The sequence below is a fragment of the Callithrix jacchus genome, chromosome 4 (assembly GCF_049354715.1).
Source record: "Callithrix jacchus isolate 240 chromosome 4, calJac240_pri, whole genome shotgun sequence".
NCBI lineage: Eukaryota > Metazoa > Chordata > Mammalia > Primates > Cebidae > Callithrix > Callithrix jacchus.
Genome location: NC_133505.1, coordinates 23385034 through 23405940, shown reverse-complemented (window position 1 = coordinate 23405940; position 20907 = coordinate 23385034). Strand labels below are relative to the sequence as shown.

The 20907-nt window shown below is 43.9% G+C and overlaps 1 protein-coding gene across 4 annotated transcripts in view; it reads left to right on the top strand.

Moving 5' to 3' along the window:
• The first annotated feature begins 8309 nt into the window (after nucleotides 1–8309).
• Nucleotides 8310–20907, top strand: part of RREB1 (ras responsive element binding protein 1) — a 203226-nt gene continuing 190628 nt past the window's right edge. For all 4 annotated transcript variants that reach the window (XR_013533775.1, XR_013533771.1, XM_078368417.1 and 1 more), the window contains exon 1: nucleotides 8310–8435. The gene's annotated coding sequence lies outside the window, so the exon portion shown is untranslated. The remainder of the gene's footprint in view (nucleotides 8436–20907) is intronic.

The window sequence follows — 20907 nt, the reverse complement described above, 5'->3', positions numbered from 1 at the left end:
CGCCACTGCACTTCATCCTGGTGACAGAGCGAGACTCTGTCTCAAAAAAATAAAATAATAAAAAGTTGAGCTCTTTCAACAAGTCGGGGCTGCGAGCTGGCATCCTAGGCAGGCAGACCAGACTCAGAGTGTGCAAAGTCCCTGTTTGTTGCCTTGGTCTTGTGTATGGAGGACCTTGGCTTTTCTCTTTGCCATTAGCAGGAGTCCAATTCTCAGGGCCTAACCTCACGGTCTATTTTCAGCTATTTCCACAAAGCACGCAGCCTCTTGGTCTGCCTTTCTCCTATCCCTCACCCTGCAGGCCGGCAGTGCTGGCTACCTGCCAGTGGCACCTGCTCCCTGCCCTGCTGCCTTGCTGCTTCCCTGAGCCCAGAAAGCCACCCCTTCCTCCCAACTCTCAAATATAAGTGGCTTCCAGGAAGGCACGGTGGCTCATACTATAATCCCAGCACTTTGGGAGGCCAAAGCAGGAGGATCGCTTGAGGTCAGGAGTTCAAAACCAGCCTGGACAACATAACAAGACCTCATCTCTATGTTTTGAATAACTCTTTCTACTTTTTGAAAAACATTTTAAGTGGCTTCCTCTTATTTCTCTACCTAGTGAGTGGTGACAATTTACATAGTACAGGGGCGACCTCAGAAGCTGTCAGCCCGGAACACTTGGTTTTTGTCTTCCTAAAGAATGGGGTTTATTTCTGGCAGACAATCCTACTGGAAAGTTGAGGTGGTTAGAGAGGCTGCTTTTTCATCCATCTCAAAGTAGACATGCTGAGGAAAAAATACACGGAGGAAAATGGCCAGTTGAAGACTTTATCATCAGCCGAGTGCGGTGGCTCATGCCTGTAATTCCAGCGCTTTGGGAGGCTGAGATGGGCAGATCACCTAAGGTCAGGAGTTCGAGACCAGCCTGGCCAACATGGTGAAAACCCGTATCTACTAAAAACACAAAAATTAGACAGGCATGGTGGTGGGCACCTGTAATCCCAGCTACTCGGGGGCCGGGGGTTGGGGAAGGGTTGAGGCAGGAGAATCGCTTGTACTGGGAGGGGGAGGTTGCAGTGAGCTGAGACTGTGCCACTGCACTCCAATCCAGGTGACAGAGCACAAAATAGAAATAAAAATAAAATAAAAAGACTTTAGCTGATGGCAATGTGGCTCAGGGTCCTAAAAAGCACATAGAAAGTGAGAGGTGAGTTATCTTCAAAGTACCTAAGAAAGGCTGGATGGGAAATGAAACTAAGAAGATTCTCCACTTTTTTAGCCTTGATACATGCCAAAGAGTGGAATCTTCCGGGGTCCACACGTTACTTGTGACTTAATAGCTATTGTGCGCAATGGCCTCTTCGTTCACTGCTCCTCAGACAAATCATAAATAAACCATCTCCCTTTCTTTCAGGAAAGTTAGGAACTCATTTGCCTCAAAAATAATTTTCCTCTTCTTTCAGGTAGAAAGACATAAATAAGGCTTTCAAAGTCTCCCCCATCCCCCTCCTTTTTTTTTTTTTTTTGATGACTATTTCTAGAAGTAAAAGCCAGAAAGGGTAGAATAATTAGGTTAAGTCACATCTAGCCCCGTGCCATCTGTGCATGGAGTGTTCGGATGATCTCGGTAGCGGTTAAGCCACTTACTAACCTCCTATCCACTGGGAAGTGATGAAGGAAGAAGTGACTAATGATGCCAAGGAGACAGCTGTCCTTATTTGGGCTCAGTTTGTGGCAATTCTTCCCTTTGCAAAGATAACCAGGGGTTCAAAGCATTAAACCTAAGAGCTGGTGCAGAAACCCTGTCTGTGCTAGTTAAGGCTTTGGAGTCATAGACTTGGGTTCTAATTCTAATTGTGTCACTCACTGGCTGCATGACCTTAAATTACCCAACCTTGTTAAGTGTCAGATTCCTCATCTGTAAAATATGGAAGGTTTGCCTCTTAGAGTTGCTGTGAAGATTAGCATAAAATGCCAGGTGCAGGGTAAGGGCTTAGTAAGTGGTAAGTTATTATTGGGGAATAAAAGAAATGAAGAGGATTTTGTTAATAAACGAGACTCTTCCAACTAATCCCACCTTCAATTATGATTTGAGAGCTCAGTGTATCATCCTTCACACTAGAAACCTGCTCAGCAATGATGCCATCTGCTTGTTTGCTGGCCATAATAACCCAAGACTAAAGACCCTTAAAAAAAAAAAAAAAAAAGATACCGTGCTGAAGGGAAAAGTATACAAGGCAAGCAGAGAAATTTAGAGTAAAAATTTACTTTGTAATAAGAACCTTCTGAGTCACTGTGAACACCATTTGTGTTTCTGACAAGTACCATTGAATTTTGTTTTCATGACTGTAAAAGGTTCCAGCAGAGACGTTATATCCTGAGTATTTCAGCCTGACAATGTGCATAGATTGTAAAACCTCTTCTTGGCTTTGGGCATCAAAGTAGATTAGGTAAGAAAGAAGTTGCAAAGAAGAGATGTTTGGAGCTTCCAGTTTTGACAGCCAAATGATAAAACAAATGTGATGAGAGCGTACAGTTATCCCCAACACCATTTTATCTCTTATATTATATCCTATAAAATAAATCAAAAAATTATGTTACATAAAATAAAGACAGAGAGAAAGAGAGGCGGGGAGAGAGAGAGAATGTCTGCTTTACTAAACTTTCTCTCACCAGAGTTGGTTCCCCTTTTTTGACCTCCACCATATATATAATAGTTGTACTTGAATATTCATTAATTTAAAAGATACATAAAAATTAGCTGGGCATGGTGGCATGTGTCTGTAATCCCAGCTACTCAGGAAGCTGAGGCAGGAGAATCGCTCAAACCCCAGGAGGCAGAAGTTGCAGTGAGCCGAGATCATGCCACTGCACTCCAGCCTGGGCAACAGAGAGACACTCTGTTTCAAAAGAAATAAATAAATAACAACAAAGTAATAATGTAAAATGTACAAATGTTTAAATGTAAAAATGTTTTTAAATGAATTTGTGGTTTATTAATTAATGACAAAGACACATATTTGGACAGAGTGCCTTTATATGCCAGTACTATCAACTCCGTTTGCAGGAAGTGCTGGGTTCACAATAAGCACTGCTGACCCTTTGCAGTGACTCGGTGTCCCGGAGGGAGTATTCAGCCACCAACTGGGAACCACTGACTTAGAGTAGAAACATGATGTGAAAGCAGGAAGGGATGCTCAACACATCCTTAAAGTGTTTTTCTGTAATTTAAGCAAAGTGAAATAAAAATATTTTTGCCCTAAGCATCTGAGCACGTGAAGTTAGTCTCATCTTGCAATTCGTTTCATTTCCATGTGCTTGGAAATCCCACCCACGTTACAGTTTTCCAGCTCTCTACAAAACCAGAAGTTTTGCCAATCACATGTTTATTGAATGATAGTGATCTTGCTTAGAACCTCAGTGGTGTCTATCCCTTAAATTAACCACACTCATTGTGTTGTCTTTGTGAGATTTTGATCGTTTCCAGATGCAGATACACCTTATATGAATAGAAAGGGGAAAAAAATCCAAAGTCACTCAAAATAGAACCAGAACTGTAGCTACCACATGTGTTTTAAATATATTACCCACACAATTAAGAACACAGTATTATAAACCAGCTCTATAAATCTTATAATAAAAACAGCAATGCACCAACTCTTCTTAGCCACCAAGAGGCCCTTAATGATACTATAGATTCCATGATGATGTGGCTTCGGGACTAACTTAATATTACATAGGAAGAATGCTAGCTGGCTGAAATAGTGTATCCCTTTCTGTGCATACCTCAAATGAAGGGAAAATATTTTTGTTTCATATAGACAAAAGACAAGGCCTTTTTATTTTGGAAATTCTTAAAGACATACAAAAGTAGAGATAATAGTATAGGCTGGGCGTGATGGCTCATGCCTGTAATCCAAGCACTTTGGAGGCCAAGGTGGGCGGATCACCTGAGGTCGGGAGTTCAAGACCAACCTGACGAACATGGTGAAACTCCGTCTTAAAAAAAAAAAAAAAGATAATAGTATAATGAATTCTCACATGCCTACCATCCAGTTTCAGCATATGACATCTTATTTCACTTACATTTTTCATTTTCCACACCCACCAAAAAAAAGCTATTATTTTAATACCAGACATCACATCACTTTGGTGCAAATATTTCACGATGTATGTCTAAGACATGAGAACTCTTTGAAAAAATATTATGATCACAAATTCACTAATACTCAAACCAGGAACAATAATTCCTAAATAGTCTTTAATATATAGTGTTCAAATTTCCCCAAACATACCGTATTTGTTTACTTTTTAAAATCAATTATATCTCCAACTTTTAAGGATAGTGGCTGTTTTTAAGGAACTTGCATAACTGAAATCCCCTTACAGTTCCTCTGAGAAATAGGTCTTTAAGTAAGTGCTTAGTCATGGGACATTTTATCACTGATCCAACAATCACTCTGGGTCTTTATTGAGATGGGCCCAAACACTGCACAGCAGTAGAAACAGGCTCAATTGAGACTTCTCACTGTCTCTTACTGTAGGGCAGTGCCTTAAAGTGCACAGAGCTGGGGATGGAGAAGTCCTGATTCTAATTTAATGTGGTTGATATATAACTGTATAACCTTGAGCATATCTCTCTTCTTTGTCTCAGTTTCCAGGCCTGTAAAATGAATGGGTTAACCCATATAATTTCTAAATTTCTTTCTGGTTTTTAAGCTTCAACACGTATGGTTTTATGTTTATTTCGAAAGCTATATCTGCATGGTGTTATTTGCAAAATTGAGAGTATGTCTATTATAGAAGAGAGCGGGTCTTATAGAATCTTAAGACTAGTCCTGGCCGGGCACGGTGGCTCACGCCTGTAATCCTAACATTTTGGGAGGCCGAGGTGGCTGGATCACTTGAGGTCAGGAGTTCAAGATCAGCCTAGCCATCATGGTGAAACCCCATCTTTTTTTTTTTTTTTTTTGAGACGGAGTTTCACTCTTGTTACCCAGGCTGGAGTGCAATGGCGCGATCTTGGCTCACCGTAACCTCCACCTCATGGGTTCAAGCAATTCTCCTGCCTCAGCTGGGACTACAGGTACGCGCCACCATGCCCAGCTAATTTTTTGTATTTTTAGTAGAGACGGGGTTTCACCATGTTGACCAGGATGGTCTCGATCTCTTGACCTTGTGATCCACCCGTCTAAGCCTCCCAATGTGCTGGGATTATAGGCGTGAGCCACCATGCCTGGCCGAAACCCCATCTTAAAAAAAAAAAAAAAAAAAAAAAGACTAGTCCTTTGGGTAAGCTGTTAACCTTTCTAAGCCCTAGTGTCACACTGTATTACAATTATTTATTTTATGTATCATCTCTCCTATCAGAAGTGAACTTCTAGAGAGTGGGGTCTTCTCATATTTGTCTTTTTATCATCAAAGTAGTGTCTTGTCTGGAGCCTGGTAGGTTCTCAATAACTGTTCATTACATAAATGAACAGAGGGTATACAATCTGAGGGTAAGAAAGGTGGCTCTATCTACCTTACAGGATTACTGTATGTGAAATGAGCTAATGTACGTAAATTTACATTCTATATTTGTATTTTAAACATTCTAAGTAGGATATTTTATTTGCTTATAAAAATGTCTGCTTTACTTCTTACTTTTAGTAAGGGATTTTTCTTTCCTATGCTCGATTTTTTTTTTTTTCAGAGACAAGGTCTCTATCTGTCGCTCAGGCTAGAGTGCAGTGGTGCTATCACAGCTCACTGCAGCCTCAACTCCTGGGCTCAAGCAATCCTCCCACCTCAGCCTCCCGGGTAGCTGGGACCACAGGCACCTGACATCATGCTCAGTTAATTTTTGTTTTAAATTTTTTGTAAAGATGGGTTCTTGCTTTGCTGCCCCAGGCTGGTCTCATCCTGGCCTCAAGAGATCCTCCTGCCTCAGCCTTGCAAAGTGCTGGGATTACGGGTATGAGCCACCACGCCTCATTTTTATGCTCAATTTTATCTGTCTTTGGAAAACTGGAAATGCCTCTTGCTCTTTCTTTCTTTTTATTTAGAGTACTCTTTTATGTGCTCACCGCCATTTCTTATTTTTCTGTAACAATGTTTTGAGAGACTTTTTGTAAGTAATTGGGGAGTAGCTTAGTGCCAATCTAATTTAAATAAGACATTTTTATTAACTCCTACGAATTAAAATAATGCAGGAGATAGTATAACATGGATTAGATCAGATACATAAATTTTCTGACTTACTAATTTTCTGACTTACTGGAACCAATTCTCTAAAGATGGTCCTGATTCAGTTTCTATTGTAGCCAAATATGAACAGTTCTGCCTTTAAATGTTTCCTCAAATAGTCTTTTTCTCTCTTTTTGGTAATTATACTAAATTCAGTTTATCAGTTGATGATTCCTAATGACACCGTGTTGATACATGAACATTTCCCTTACTGCTGTTCAAATCTGGCACAATCCCTAGAGCAGCAAAGCAGCAGTTCCCGAAAGGAATACTAGCCATAGACAAAATCTTCACCAAAAAAAAATGACCGAACAAATACATTTAAGAACGTTTGCATATTATAAACTCTTCGTGGTGATTCAAACACCTTAGCACATCGAAGATTCTGAAAGGCCTTACACTGCTATATTTAATTCTTGTGTAACAAATACACTTATTTAACTTGTTTAACTCAGCATTTCTCAAACTTCCTTATTTTATGGACCACTAAGAAAGAAAACCATTGCCAATTAAACTATGACCCAGTGCTAAGATGGCGCCAAATATAAGCCATCAGAGATGTTAACATTCAAAATTTTGTAAATCTGGGAATAAATGTGATGCGATATATGCCCATAGAACCCTTTTTTCAAATATAACTTATGGACATACTAAAAATTTAGTTCTTTGGAATGATATTCTGGAAAACTATGCTCTAGCCTAAACTTTCATAATTATTTCAGAGGAAAAGGGTAGGTGTTTTTTTTTCCATTAAGAAGTAAAAGAAAATAACGTCATGGGATTAGAGAAATAAGAAAAAGAAGTAAAAGAACCAAAAATTTTGAATTCAAAAAAGAGAAATACAGTTCACGCTTTCGTGGTGTGAAATAAATTGACCTTATCCAGTTAAAAAGTAATTTCCAGGTACACATCACCATGTAACTGTCCAGCTGGCCTCATGAGCATGCAAATCTCTTTAAATTAAGATGGCATGTAATTAAACCATTCAGCTGGCTGCCAGGCTTCTCCGCACAGGTAGTTTACTTTCACTTGAAATAACCCCTTTGCGTCTGAAGATTCCCCACACCCTGAAGTGACTCAACTTCATAACACCATCACTGAAATCTCTAGCTTTACAGGCAATAGGCTTGGCCAGAGAGCATCAGTAACTGCAGTGAGTCAGATGAAATGTGTGCGCTCCGGGGAGGAAGGTTGGAGGATACGTCTGCTTGCAGGGAATGGGTGCGGTTGAGCGCAGGGGCCTGGCCCGAGCCTCCTGGTTTACGTCCTGCTTCCCTGTTGCCAATCCGTCTCCCCCCGGCAGCCGCCCTGAAGGGGTGTGGGCACGACTTCGGGGACATCGGGTACCATCCCAGGCTGTCCCAAGTTCCCAGTCTTTCCCTGTACTCCTCGATTTAGCTCCATTAAAGCTTCTGAATGTCTGAACTACCTGAATCCACCTTCCGGGACGCGCACCTGGGGTTTTCCAGGCTCTCGGGACTAGCGAGAGCTGCCAGAATTTAGCGCAGTCTTTAGGGCCAGATACACACAGCTGATGACCCCGGGGTCACCCTCACACTCTCCTCTGCCCCACACCTCGCAACCCTCGCCGGCGGCCTGCTTCCCGGCCGGGGCCTGCCTCTCCAGGCGGCGCCCCCCGAGGGCGGCCGCGGCGCGGAGCCGGGCGGGAGGGCGAAGAACAACTTGTGCGAGCAGGGCCGCGCTTCCCCAGGGCGCTGCATCCGCCTTCCGAGATGCTGGCAGCCCCGGACGGCCTCGCCCGGCCCTCTCCTTATTTATCCGCCCGGCGCAGTTTCCATGGTTCCGCCGCCATCCTTCCGCCCCCTTCCTCGCGCGGAGCCCAGAAGCAGTGGAGGGCCTGGCTAGTGGGGGTCGTGCGCGGCGCGGGGGGGCGCCCCCAACTCCTGCCCCCAGTGAGGCTGTGCCACTTCCGCGGCCCCAGCCCAGTCTCCTCCCCACTGGCCGGCACCTCCAGTCTGTCCCCGCAGGCGCCGCGCAGCCCCCGGCCCGGCCCGGTGGCGCGGGGGAGGGGCGCGCGGCGCAGGCAAAGTTGCTGAGTTGCTCTGCACGCTAAGTTGCAGCTGCGACGGCAGCTTCCCGCCCCCTTCCTGCACTCGGCTGCCTGGAACGCACACCCACCCTTCACCACCCGCTACCTGCCCTCGCCCCTGCGGCCCTGGCCCGGACTCCACAGCATCCCTGCCCTGCGCCCGCGAGGAGCCCAGGTTTCCAGCGGAGTTGGGCTGGGGGCGGGCGCACCCTATCTCCCCGCTCCGCCTCGGGGGAGGAGGGTGATGGGGGAGTTAGGAACCCCTCCACCCAGTAGCCGCTTCGCCGCGGCGCTTTTGCACTTTGCTAAACTGAGCAGCTGTGCAGGCGTCGCTCGCCGGCCCCTGCGCCCTCCTAGCAAAACAGGGTTTGCAGAACGGGAACTGGACAGCGTTCCTATTCCCTCCCGCAGGGGGCTTTGCCTTGAGGGTGGAGGGGGACGGCGGGGGGGGGGGCTCGGTCTGAGGCTGAGGTCGCCAACAGGTGCTCGCGCGTCCATGTGACCTAAGAGGGAGCGCGCAAGAAAGCCGGGGGTGAGGGTGGGGGTGGGGGCAGGCTCCCCCTGTGCCCCCTCTCCCCCCCGCGTAGTGCCCAAGGCCGGGTGCACCCAGCCGGCAGCGGTCTAGGGAGTGCTCGCGGGTGGCTACTCGGAGCGCTGGCGCCCTCGCGGCCTGCCTGGGAGGAGGAGGAAGAGGAGGGGGAGGGAGGGAACGCGAAAGTGGGTCAGGAATGTAACTGGATGCTGCACACCCCCCACGCACACCCCCGCTGTGGCCGACCGAGGCGGCCAGCTCCAGCCTTGGAAAGCGAGTCATTTGCTGTTGTGGTTCCCCAGCATTATCGGTGGACGGTTACCAGGGGATCCCGAGGGATGTGTTTCCCTGTGACCCTTTGGGAAGGAAAACTTAGTTGCCTCAGTAACCGAGTTTGGCTTGGATGCAATGATGCAGTGAATGTTCTAGGTGAGCCTGGCCGAGGAGGAGGCTGCCGCTGCGCTAGGGGGTGGATTAACTTTTCTTATTACCGAACCAAGTTGGAAAGGAAAGCTGGGCAGGAGGTGGAGTTGCTGTGTTTTCTGTGTTGTTGTTTATTTTTTACTATTTCAGAGAATACAAACTAAACGTTTTTGCTTTAGGATTTGAGTCTTCCAAACGCAAGCCCGGGGTTGCCATACATTTACGGACGTTTTAATCTCACTGACTTAGTTCATACAAAGGTTTGAAGTTGATACCCTAGAGTTGGAAGGAGCAGGGGACAGTGACAGTTTTGTATTTGGGGAAGGCCTGAGAAACAAACGTGAAAAGGCCTTTATTAAAAGGAGAAGAAGAAAAAAACCCGGCCCTCCTCAAAGCAGAAGAAGGAGAGCAGCCCAGTTCCCTCAAGAGCACAGTGGCACCTCACACCCCAGGCACGTGATGAGGAAAGGGAGGATGGAGATTTAAAAGAGATGGGCTTTGGGTTTGAATGCTAGTGAGACAAGCAAAGTCGGGGGGGGGGGTAGGAGATGAGGCTGCAAAGGGAAATTTAGCCTTGTGTGTTTATAGCCCAAACCCTTCTTCTTTAAAAAAAAAAAAAAAAAAAAAAAAAATTTTTTTTTTTTTTTTTAAGATGGGATTTCACCATGATGGCCAGGCTGGTCTTGAACTCCTGACCTCAGGTGATCCACGCACCTCAGCCTCCTAAAGTGCTAGGATTACAGGCATGAGCCACCGCGCCCAGCAGCCCAAACCGTTCTTAAGCAAACACCATAAATGATTTTTGTCCCATTTTTTTTTTTCATCTGGTTGGTTTTTGCACCCAACCTGGTTTTTGTCCCATTTTTTTGCGTTTGGTTTTATCCAGTGGACCTTAGTCACAAGGTGTAGGCAGGGCTGCTGAACCCAGGCTCAAAGAGCAGTGAAGCTGCAAACCCAGAAAAAATACACAACTGCTGGGAGTTTTTATTCAGAAACAAAAAGGAGTGTATTATCCTCTTAAGGGTTATCTGAAAAGCTGACTGACTTAGGAATTAAATTTCTGTCTCCAAGGCACTCTAAATAAAGAAACATACATTGAGATGTATTTTACTTTAAGGAATGTATAATATATTCCTGGGAGACCAAAACTGGTCAATTGAATTACATTCTAAATATATAAAAGTAGAGGTTCTTTTGTTGTGAAAACTTTTGTGGAGATGTAATCATCCCCGGTCTACCTTTTTTTTTTTTATTCGTAACTAAGTAAACCTTGCTGAAGTTGTCTCACTGGTAGAATGGGAATAATAATAATTGGCCTTCTTTGGGGAAGTAGATTGGACTTTTTTAGTTTGTTGTTGTTTTAATTTTGAGATGGGGGGGACGGGTCTCACCATGTTGCCCAGGTTGGTCTTGAACTTGTGGGCTCAAGCAGTCCTTTTCTCCTGGTCTCTCAAAGTGCTGGGATTACAGTCGTGAGCCACCATACCTGGCCGGGATTTTCTACATTACTTTCTCAATAGAGGATCTTCAGTTCAGTTGGCAAAAGTCATTTTCATTTATGGTGTTTGCTTAAACTGCAGAACAGCTGTTATAGAAAGATGACAAATTCTATACTTTGAACAGTCTTGCATTCTGAATGAAAATAGCAGAGTTATACAAGTTTTCTTGAAACTTGAAAAAAATTAACACATTCATGATCTTAGAGTTTATCACCCTGTTAAGGAGCAGGATTTCCTTCTATGTGAGATAATTAGACTTTAAAATTTTGGTTCAAACCAGAATTGTTGCTAAATAAATTAATCGAAAATTTAAGTGCAATGAAGTGGCAAACTTCCCTTTTCCTCTCATCCTTTCTCCCTACCCCCATATTTCATGTCTGAATTTATGAAACATTTATATAAGGGTAATCTGCATTTTAGGTATAAATCAGATTAATACAGCAAATTAAAGAATAAGCATCTGTTAAGAAAAGATTACCAATAGGATTCTTTTTTTCTTGAGACGGAGTTTTTGCTCTTGTTACCCAGACTAGAGTGCAATGGCTCGCTCTCGGCTCACCGCAACCTCTGCCTCCTGGGTTCAGGCAATTCTCCTGCCTCAGCCTCCTGAGTAGCTGGGATTACAGGCACGCGCCACCATGCCCAGCTAATTTTTTGTATTTTTAGTAGAAATGGGGTTTCACCTTGTTGACCAGGATGGTCTCAATCTCTTGACCTCATGATCCACCCGCCTCAGCCTCCCAAAGTGCTGGGATTACAGGTGTGAGCCACCGCGCCCGACACCAAGAGGATTCGTAATATTGTGAAGTGTTCTTGTATATTTAGAATGTTTGATATATACATTTTGGGGGTGCTTTTCAAGTAATCATTTAGATATAGCAGGGTTTTTTTTATTTTTTTGAGATGGAGTCTCGCTCTGTCACCCAGGCTGGAGTGCAGTGGCATGATCTTGGCTCACTACAACCTCTGTCTCCGGGTTCAAGCGATTCGCCTGCCTCAGCCTCCTAAGTAGTTGGTATTACAGGAGGGTGCCACCTCATTCAGCTAATTTTTGTATTTTTAGTAGAGAGGGGGTATCACCATGTTGGTCAGGCTGGTCTCAAACTCCTGACCTCGTGATCCACCCATCTCGGCCTCCCAAAGTGCTGGGATTACAGGCGTGAGCCACCATGCCCAGTCAGTAGGTTTTCACATAGATTGCTGTGGGCAATACGCTTGGAACCATTTATTCACTAACACCCCTAAAATATTTTTTGAATGTATGTTTTAAACATCTGAGCCATCTACTCTGTGTTCAAAGCTATGTTTAACAGTTTGAGAGTTACAGAGAGGTATATGCATATTCCTTTAAGAGTCAAAGGGTTCAGGCTGAGCACGGTGGCTCACGCCTGTAATCCAAGGACTTTGGAGGCCAAGGCGGGCAGATCACTTGAGGTCAGGAGTTCAAGACCAGCCTGACCAACATGGTGAAACCCGATCTTAAAATAAAATAAAATAAAAAAGAGTCAAAGGGTTCAACAGCTAGATGATTAGCTGGGCGGTGGTGGCAGGTGCCTGTAATCTCAGCTACTTGGGAGGCTGAGGCAGGAGAATCGGGGAAGTGGAGGTTGCAGTGAGCCGTGATTGCGCCATTGCACTCCAGCTTGGGCAACAAGCGTGAAACTCCTTCTCAAAAAACAAAACAAAAAATAACACCAATAAGGCCAGGCACAGTGACTCACACCTGTAATCCCAGCACTAGGGGAGGCTGAGACAGGTATATCACTTGAGGTCAGAGGTTGGAGGCCAGCCTGGCCAACATGGTGAAACCTCATCTCTCTACTAAAAATGCAAAAATTAGCCTGGTGTGGTGGTGCACACCTGTAATCCCAGCTACTCTGGAGTCTGTACAGGAGGATCACTTGAACCCAGGAGGCGGAGGTTGCAGTGAGCAGAGAATGCACCACTGCACTCCAGCCTGGGTGACAGAGGCAGACCCCGCCACAAAAAAAAAAAAAAAAAAAAAAAAAAAATACATAAACAGAGATGATGGATTCACATACAAAAGTTTCAATGAGTTGAGAAGTGGAATAATAAGAGGGTTTTTTTTTAAGTTTTTTCTTCTTGCTTCTATTTGTTCTCTAAAATGTTAGTAATAAACCTGTACTGCTTCTGTATGAGATTTGCTCTTTTTAGGGAGACGTGGCCGGGAAGCCAGTGTATGAATGACCATCAATGAGAGTCAGACAAAAAGTGCCCAGGAACTTCCAGAAAGGGCAGAGAGCAAAGTGGGTTGGGCCAAGAGGACTGTGTGGAGTGCCAGGGACCAAGTTCAGCTTTGTCAAAGGTAGAATGCAGAGGGAACAAGGGAAGGGAGAGGGGAAGAAGGAAAGGTTCAGAAGTTGCAGGATGCTGGGTGTGTTCTGGGAGGGTGGCTGTTAGGTGGCAGCCATCAGGAAGTGCTTCAAGGGGAGACGGTAGGACTTGAACTTAGGCCTTAAAGGCTGTACATGATTTTATACCTAGAGAGGGAAAGGCATTCCTAGTGGCGTAAACCTAGTGAGATAAGCCAAGAGGCAGGAAGTTGCAGGGCAACTTGTTGTGGGGAGTTTGAATGGGTCAGCTTTGCTAGAAGAGATGGATCAAGTATGAAATCTGTCATTTAATGATAGGTTCTGGCCAGACCAATTAGGGACTGTGAATGCCTGGCCAAGCTTGGTGTTGACTCTATCTGCAGGTAATGGGGAATTATGAAAAGATTTTGAGCAGGGGAAATACGTGGTCAAAATTGAATTTGAGGAAGGTTAATCTTGTAGGTCAGATTGGAGTGGGAGTTGAGGGACCATGAGTGGCTATTGCAGGGAACCAAGGGGACCTGGACAAGGATAGTATCAATGGGAACTGCTTGGAACACAATGCTTTGTGAGTTGTTATGAAAGAAACTTGCTGGGGGCGGTGGCTCATGCCTGTAATGCCAGAACTTTGGGAAGCCAAGGCGGACGGATCACGAGGTCAGGAAGTCAAGACCATCCTGGCTAACATGGTGAAACCCCATCTCTACTAAAGTACAAGAAATTAGCCAGGCACAGTGGTGTGTGCCTGTAATCCAGCTACTTGGGAGGCTGAGGCATGGGAATCGCTTGAACCCGGGAGGCAGAGGTTGCAGTGACCTGAGATCGTGCCACTGCACTCCAGCCTGGCGACAGAGTGAGACTCCGTCTCAAAAAGGAAAAAAAAAAAAAGAAAAAGAAAAATTGTCATCATTTCATTTTATAGTGTTTAGATGTGGAAGGCAGGAGATGTGAAGAATCCAAGATGACAGAAGATTTAAATCTAGAGAGACCTGGAAAGGTGGGACTGTCAACAGAAATGAGAACAGGAAGCCAGTGTTCAAGGTAGGTTAAGGGTTGATTTGAATTCAAAGCTAGGAGGGGTAGCTGGGTTTAGGTGAGTTAGGGGCAATAGATGCGTCAGGTCTGAAAGTAAAGCTGTGAGTCATCTATATGGGTAGGTAATTAACATTCACAAGCGTGAATGAACACCTAAATTTGAACTTGGTGGCAAAGGACGAGTTTCAGAGAACATTCACAATTAGAGCTTGCCTCAAAATAGAATTTTGCAGGCCAGGAGCAGTGGCTCTTGCTTGTAATCCCACTTTGGGAGGCTGAGGCGGGTGGATCGATTGAGGCTAGGCATTCGAGAGCAGTCTGGTCAATATGGCGAAACCCCTGTCTCTACTAAAAATACAAAAATTAGCCAGGTATGTTGGTACCCGCTTGTAATCCCAGCTACTCTGGGGGCTGAGACACGAGAATCACTTCAACCCAGGAGGCGTGGGTTGCAGTTAGCTGAAGTGGCACCACTGTACACCAGCCTGGGTGACAGAGTGAGACTCAAAATACATATATGTAAATATGTAAAAAATATATATGTATATATGTAATTTTGCAGATTGTCCTCCTTCCTCACAGAGCGTAAGTTACTCATTCCTGTGGCTTAGAGCTGGTATGCTGACTCAGCACTGTTCCGGCTGAAGTGCTTTAACCCGGTGGCTCCCTAACCTGCCTCATCGGGTTAAGGGGCCACACCACATAATGGTTGCACCTGAATCTCCTGGGCCAGTAGTCCATAATTGTAATAAGCTTTACAGGTCAGTCTGGTATGGATCATTTTGGGGAACCAATTCCTTAGCCAGTTTGTTGTACAGCCTGAGACCCACCTGCCCATGAGGCCTTCTGTGTCTCTCCCAGGGAGAGAGAAACTTCAGACTTCTCATGTGTTCATTTCAACCTTTTCTTTTGCTTTTGTATCTGATGGACAGTCAATGATAGTGGTGCCCGAAGTTGTTTTTATTCGGATGACCTGCTGCTTTCCAAATTTAGCACTGGTCTGAAAGAGTGGAGGGCTGTGTCAGAAGTCCTCTGCCCTGCTGCTAGGCTGGAAGGAGATTTAGGTTTAAGAGCTATGTAGAGAGTGGAGAGTGACTCAAACTTTGTACATTGAAGCATGTTGGGATGATGCAATCACCCAGGCATTGGACAGACCACTTCCTGTACCTTTGGATATGCAGACCCGGGGTGTGGTATTTGGCAGTACTCTCAGGAGCAGGCTGGTTGATCCTCTTCAAGGGAGCTGAGTAGTCAGAGGTAAGGCCGGGCAGGTTGCAGGCTGTGAATGCACAGAGGTTTCTAGTTTAGAGATAGATGGATTGTCAGCAACTTGGAGGGGGATTTCTAAAAGGTGATGAGTATGAACGCCTTCCGCCTTCCTCAAGGAGTACCTGGCTCTCTAGGTTTATGTTTCTTTACTGTCAGAAAACAAACGTCTACCTATGGAACAGCAGTTATACATGTGTCACAGCCAACTTTGAATTCGTTTGACGCTGATGATCTGCCGACAAACTCATTTGCTCTTCATTTTCCTGTTTGGTTTATAAGCCATAAAGAGACAAATTTACATGTCTGTATTATTACATGTCTGGTGAATGAGCAGGCAAAAATGAATGTTTAAAATTGATGGTGGAGGGTTTGAGGTGCAGCACCACCCCCACACCCCACACCCCACACCCCACGTTCTGTGAATTCACATACACAGAATTCAAGCTATCCATTTCTCTAAGTCTCTAACTGTTGAAGCCAAGGGTTGGTCATTTTGTTATTGAGCTTCCCCGCTCCACCCCACCCAAGAAACAGTGGAAGTTAACAGAGTCTAGTGGAGTTTTTTAATTGTGGGAAAGTATACCTATAAAATTTACCATCATGACTTGAACCCGGGAGGCAGAGATTGCAGTGAGCTGAGATCATGCCACTGCACTGCAGCCTGGGCGACAGAGCAAGACTCCATGTCAAAAAATAAAACAAAATAATTTGCCATCTTAACCATTGTTAAGCACACAGTTCAGTAGTGTTAAGTGTATTCACATTGTTTTGCGAGAGAATCTAGTTTTTAACAATCCATTTGGAATATGAGAGAGCATTCAAAAAAAAGTCAGAAGATGAAACCCCGGGTTATTTTTTAAAACTATACATGAAAGAGAATAGTTTTACATGCAAGCACAGCATTTGTATTCTATCCTAAGAGAAGGCACATAGAATGTTTTTCTTGTAGGACAGGCTTGCCTGAGTCTGTCCTTTCACAGTAACTAATTGTAGAGTTAATCAGTACAGAGGAAAAAGACAGTTTGGTGCTTGAGATGGCTTTAAGAAGCCAGAAATAGTGCTACCATCTTGTTTGGTTGTTTGTTTTTGAGACAGTCTCGCTCTGTTGCCCAGGTTGGAGTGCAGTGGGGTGATCTCGGCTCACTGCAACCTCCATCTCCCAGGTTCAAGCGATTCTCCTGCCTCAGCCACCAGAATAGCTGGGATTACAGGCACCTGCCACCAGGCGCAACTAATTTTTGTGCTTGTAGTCGCGATGGAGTTTCACCATGTTGGTCAGGCAGGTCTCAAACACCTGAGCTCAAGTGATCCATCTGCCTCAGCCTCCCAAAGTGCTGGGATTACAGGTGTGAGCCGCTGCGCCTCGCCTAGGGCTAGCATCTTGGTACAGATGTTCAAGTTTTCTTGAAACTGCGAGTGTACAATGAGAAGAGACACCCAGTAAACTGTGAGTTTACAGAATTTAATTTACACAACTTCCTAGAGCTTCCATTTTGTTGTTCTGTTACTGTATGAAAATATTCTCTTGACAGACACTGAGAGTAGGTAATATTTGCCAACATTTCCTAATGAAATACAGCTTATTATTATATATGAAAATATGGATATCCATGGCCAAATAAATCTAAATGAACAGGAACCTTTGAATCTGTTATCAAGTGAGTGACCACATCGTGAAATGGAACAATTTTTAAAGTTAAATAAATCTTCATTAAGATTGACAAGAAAGATTGAAAACGTTATTGCCATTTGCTGAAGTTCTTAGTCAACTCAAACTGTATTAACAATTCACTCTTTTTTTTTTCACATTAGAAAATTTATTTTCACAGCCACTTACTGTTTGCACTCAGTTATTCATAATACCTACAAAACAGGTTTGAAGGCAGTCAGTCCAACAGGATGTGAGCTGCAGTTCCAGAGGTGTAGGTTTGTGTTTTAACAAAGGAGAAATGCCGTCACATACGTATATGTCTTGTGGCTTTGGAAATGTATTTATTTAGCAACCCTCCATTTAAAAAGTGCTGCTGGGTTTGAGAAAATTTATAGAATAATTCTGAGTTTATCTTATTCAAAACTGCTTTAGTAAACTTTTGCTTATCAGTCTTGAAAAGATGTGTTAAAACCAGTTTGGCAGCTTTTTAAATATAGCATGCTGGAAGGCCTTGAGAGAAGAGTTTTGAACCAGCATCAGTGTTAGAACTAAAATGGAACACTTTATTTATGTATTTATTTTTGAGAGAGTCTTGCTTGTGTCACTCAGGCTGGAGTGCATAGCACGACCTCGGCTCACTGCAATCTCCGCCTCCCGGGTTCATGCGATTCTCCTGCCTGAGCCTCCCGAGTAGCTGGAACTACAGGCATGTGCCACCATACCCAGCTACTTTTTGTATTTTTAGTAGAGGTGGGGTTTCGCCATGTTGGCCAGGATGGTCTTGAATTGCTGATCTCAAATGATCCACTGCCTCAGCCTCCCAAAGTGCTGGGATTACAGGCATGAGCTACAGCGCCTGGCCTAAAATGGAACATTTTTAAACAAGAATATTCATGATGCACATTTCTCTGTATTTGGAGGACTCCTCTTTTAAAAGCCAAGGTTTCGTGATAGGACTGATTTTCCAATGGAAGATTTCTCAATGGTAGATCCATATCTAGCACAGGCAGTCTAGAGCTTTGTTAAGAACTCGGGAGATTGTTTATTCTGTAAGATACCTATGTATTCACAACCCTGCCCTCCACTCCGTTTCATAAAACTTACTGGAATCTGTTTAGAAGCAGACTTTACACAGATATTTGAATACTTTGTACTGTAATAGCATACAGTATTTCAAATGAGAACTCTCTCTAAAGGCTTCATTTGGGAGTCACAGTTATTAAGGCTGGGCACAGTGGCTCATGGCTGTAATCCCAGCACTTTTGAAGGCCGAGATGGGAGGATCACTTGAGCCCAAGAGCTCAAGACCAGGCTGGTCAACATAGTGAGACCCCGTCTCAATTTTTTTTTTAAGTTTTAAAAAAAAGGTACAGTCACTGTAGCAATTTGAAGGGTATGAATCAACTATTTTGTATTGCAGTTCTAGAATATGTCTGTCCTTCCCAGTGCACTATAGTTGCGAGTTTCAGTGGAATTACTGAAGGAAAGGGGCAGCTGATTCATATTTCTGCGTCACAAATCTATAGAGAAGGCAAGTTGAGATGGCTCTGAGGGTCCAGCATATCTTAATTTTAACTTTTATTATAAAGCTGAGATCTTACATTTTCTTTTCTTTTTTTTCTTATTTATTTATTTATTTTTAACACACCAAATGGAAAGTGAGAGATCTTACATTTTAACTGAAAATGCTCTCGTTTAAAATAAAAAAAATTATCAATCAGTGGGAGCCAATTTTTACAGTGAAATTCTGTGATCACAAACAGGAAATTTAAGTATTGCGTGCTGGTACAGAAATACATTGTTCTACATCGACGGCCCTTTGCTTTGTCATGGCTGTGTTTAACAGGACTTTCTGCCTCCTGAAATGTCAGCTTAGCCCTCAAACTCATGTCTCTTCTACTTTTGATTACCTTGGTCCTCAGCCAGCCTCATATTTGACACTTTCAGCACGGGCGGTGTAGGTCCTTCTTGATGTTGAGCTGTTAATCTTTTTATTATTTCCTGTCACTTTTCCCCATGATTGATACTCTTGAGCCAGAGAAGGAAAAAGTGATGAAAATGACTTTGAAAACAGCTTTGAAAAGGAGTATTTTAAGTTGGACTTGAGTCTTACCTGAGACCATAAAACAATTGAAGAATCGCACGTTATGTTTTGTAAAGCACTGCATAGGTCCTTGCAGTGAAGGGAGTAGGGGTGCCAATAATGAGCACTTGGTACTAGGAGTGCTGAGGGCTTTCCTGGAGTTTGTGTGTGACTCAGGTGGCTCAGGAGTCCGAGTCTGTGGTGTGAGGGATGCTGAGACCTTGCAGATGGTGTGTATTTAGTTCTGCGGAAAGGTTACAGAAGAGGGTCCTCTTTCCTTTAGACCTAAAAATAAGATTCTTTTTCAGTTTTAGGTATCACCAAGGCTCAGATCTGTTTATCTTCTCCAGTATTCCCTCTACCCCACATCTGATTCATTAATTTTGGGTTTGGCTTTGGAAAGTTCCCGTCATCTCCTTGCCCTCTTAGCATGCAGGGTGACCAAATGGAGTGTGAAAATAAAATATTATAACCTCTGTTTGTATTTTTGCTTTGTCCTTTCTAAATAACTATTTTATTGTGGCAAAATATATATAACAACATTTGCCATTCTAACCTTTTTTTTTTTTTTTTTTTGAGACGGAGTTTTGCTCTTGATGCCCAGGCTGGAGGGCAGTGACGTGATCTTAGCTCACTGCTACCTCCGCCCCCCAGGTTCAAGCAATTCTCCTGTCTCAGCTCCCAAGTAGCTGGGACTGTAGACGCCTGCCACCATGTCCAGCTAATTTTTTTATATTTTTAGTAGAGATGGAGTTTCACCATGTTGACCAGGCTGGTCTTGAACTCCAGACCTAGGTTATCCACCTGCCTTGGCCTCCCAAAGTGCTGGAATTCCAGGCGTGAGCCACCATGCCTGGCCTCATGTCTTACATATTTCAGTGGCGCTAATTACATTGGCAGTATTGTACAGCTATCATCACTATTTCCAAAATTTGTCGTCACCCCAAATAGAAACCCTATACTCATTAAGCGGTAACTCCTTATTCTCCCGTCCCCCAGTCCCTGGTAACCTCTAATCTTTCTTTTCTTTTTAAATTTTTTACATAAAAAAAGAGACAGGGTTTTGTCAGGTTGGCCAGGCTGGTCTCAAACTCCTGGCCTCCAGTGATCTACCTGCCTCAGCCTTTCGAAGTGCTGGCATTACAGATACGAGCCATCCTACCTGGCCTTCTGTGTTTAATTTCTTAGGAACCTCCACGCTGTTTCCCACAGTGGCTGCACCATTGTACATACCCACCAGCAACAAATTAGGGTTCCAGTTTCTCTATACGCTGGCCAATATTTATTTTCCATTTTTTAAAAATTCTAGCCATCCTATTGGACGTGAAGTGGTATCACATTGTGGTTTTGATTTTCATTTCCCTAATGGCTAATGATGTTGAGCATCTTTTCATGTGCTTATTGGCCATTTGTATATCTTGTTTGGAGAAATGTGTTAAGTCCTTTGCATTGGGCTGGGCACAGTGACTCACACCTGTAATCCTAGCACTTTGGGAGGCTGAGGTGGGTGTATCATTTGAGGTAGAAGTTCAAGACCAGCCTGGCCAAGATGTCAAAACCCCCTCTGCATTAAAAATATAAAAATTAGCCAAGTGTGATGGTGGGTGCCTGTAGTCCCAGCTACTTGGGAGGCTGAGGCAGGAGAATCACTTGAATGCAGGAGGCAGAGGTTGCAGTTAGCTGAGATGGTGCCATTGTACTCCAGCCTGGGTGACAAGAGCAAAAAACTCTGTCTCAGAAAAAAAAAAAAAACAGAAGGCACAGATTAAATCTAAAGGAAGAGACTTGACTCTAAAATTATTTATTAGACTATCATTTATAA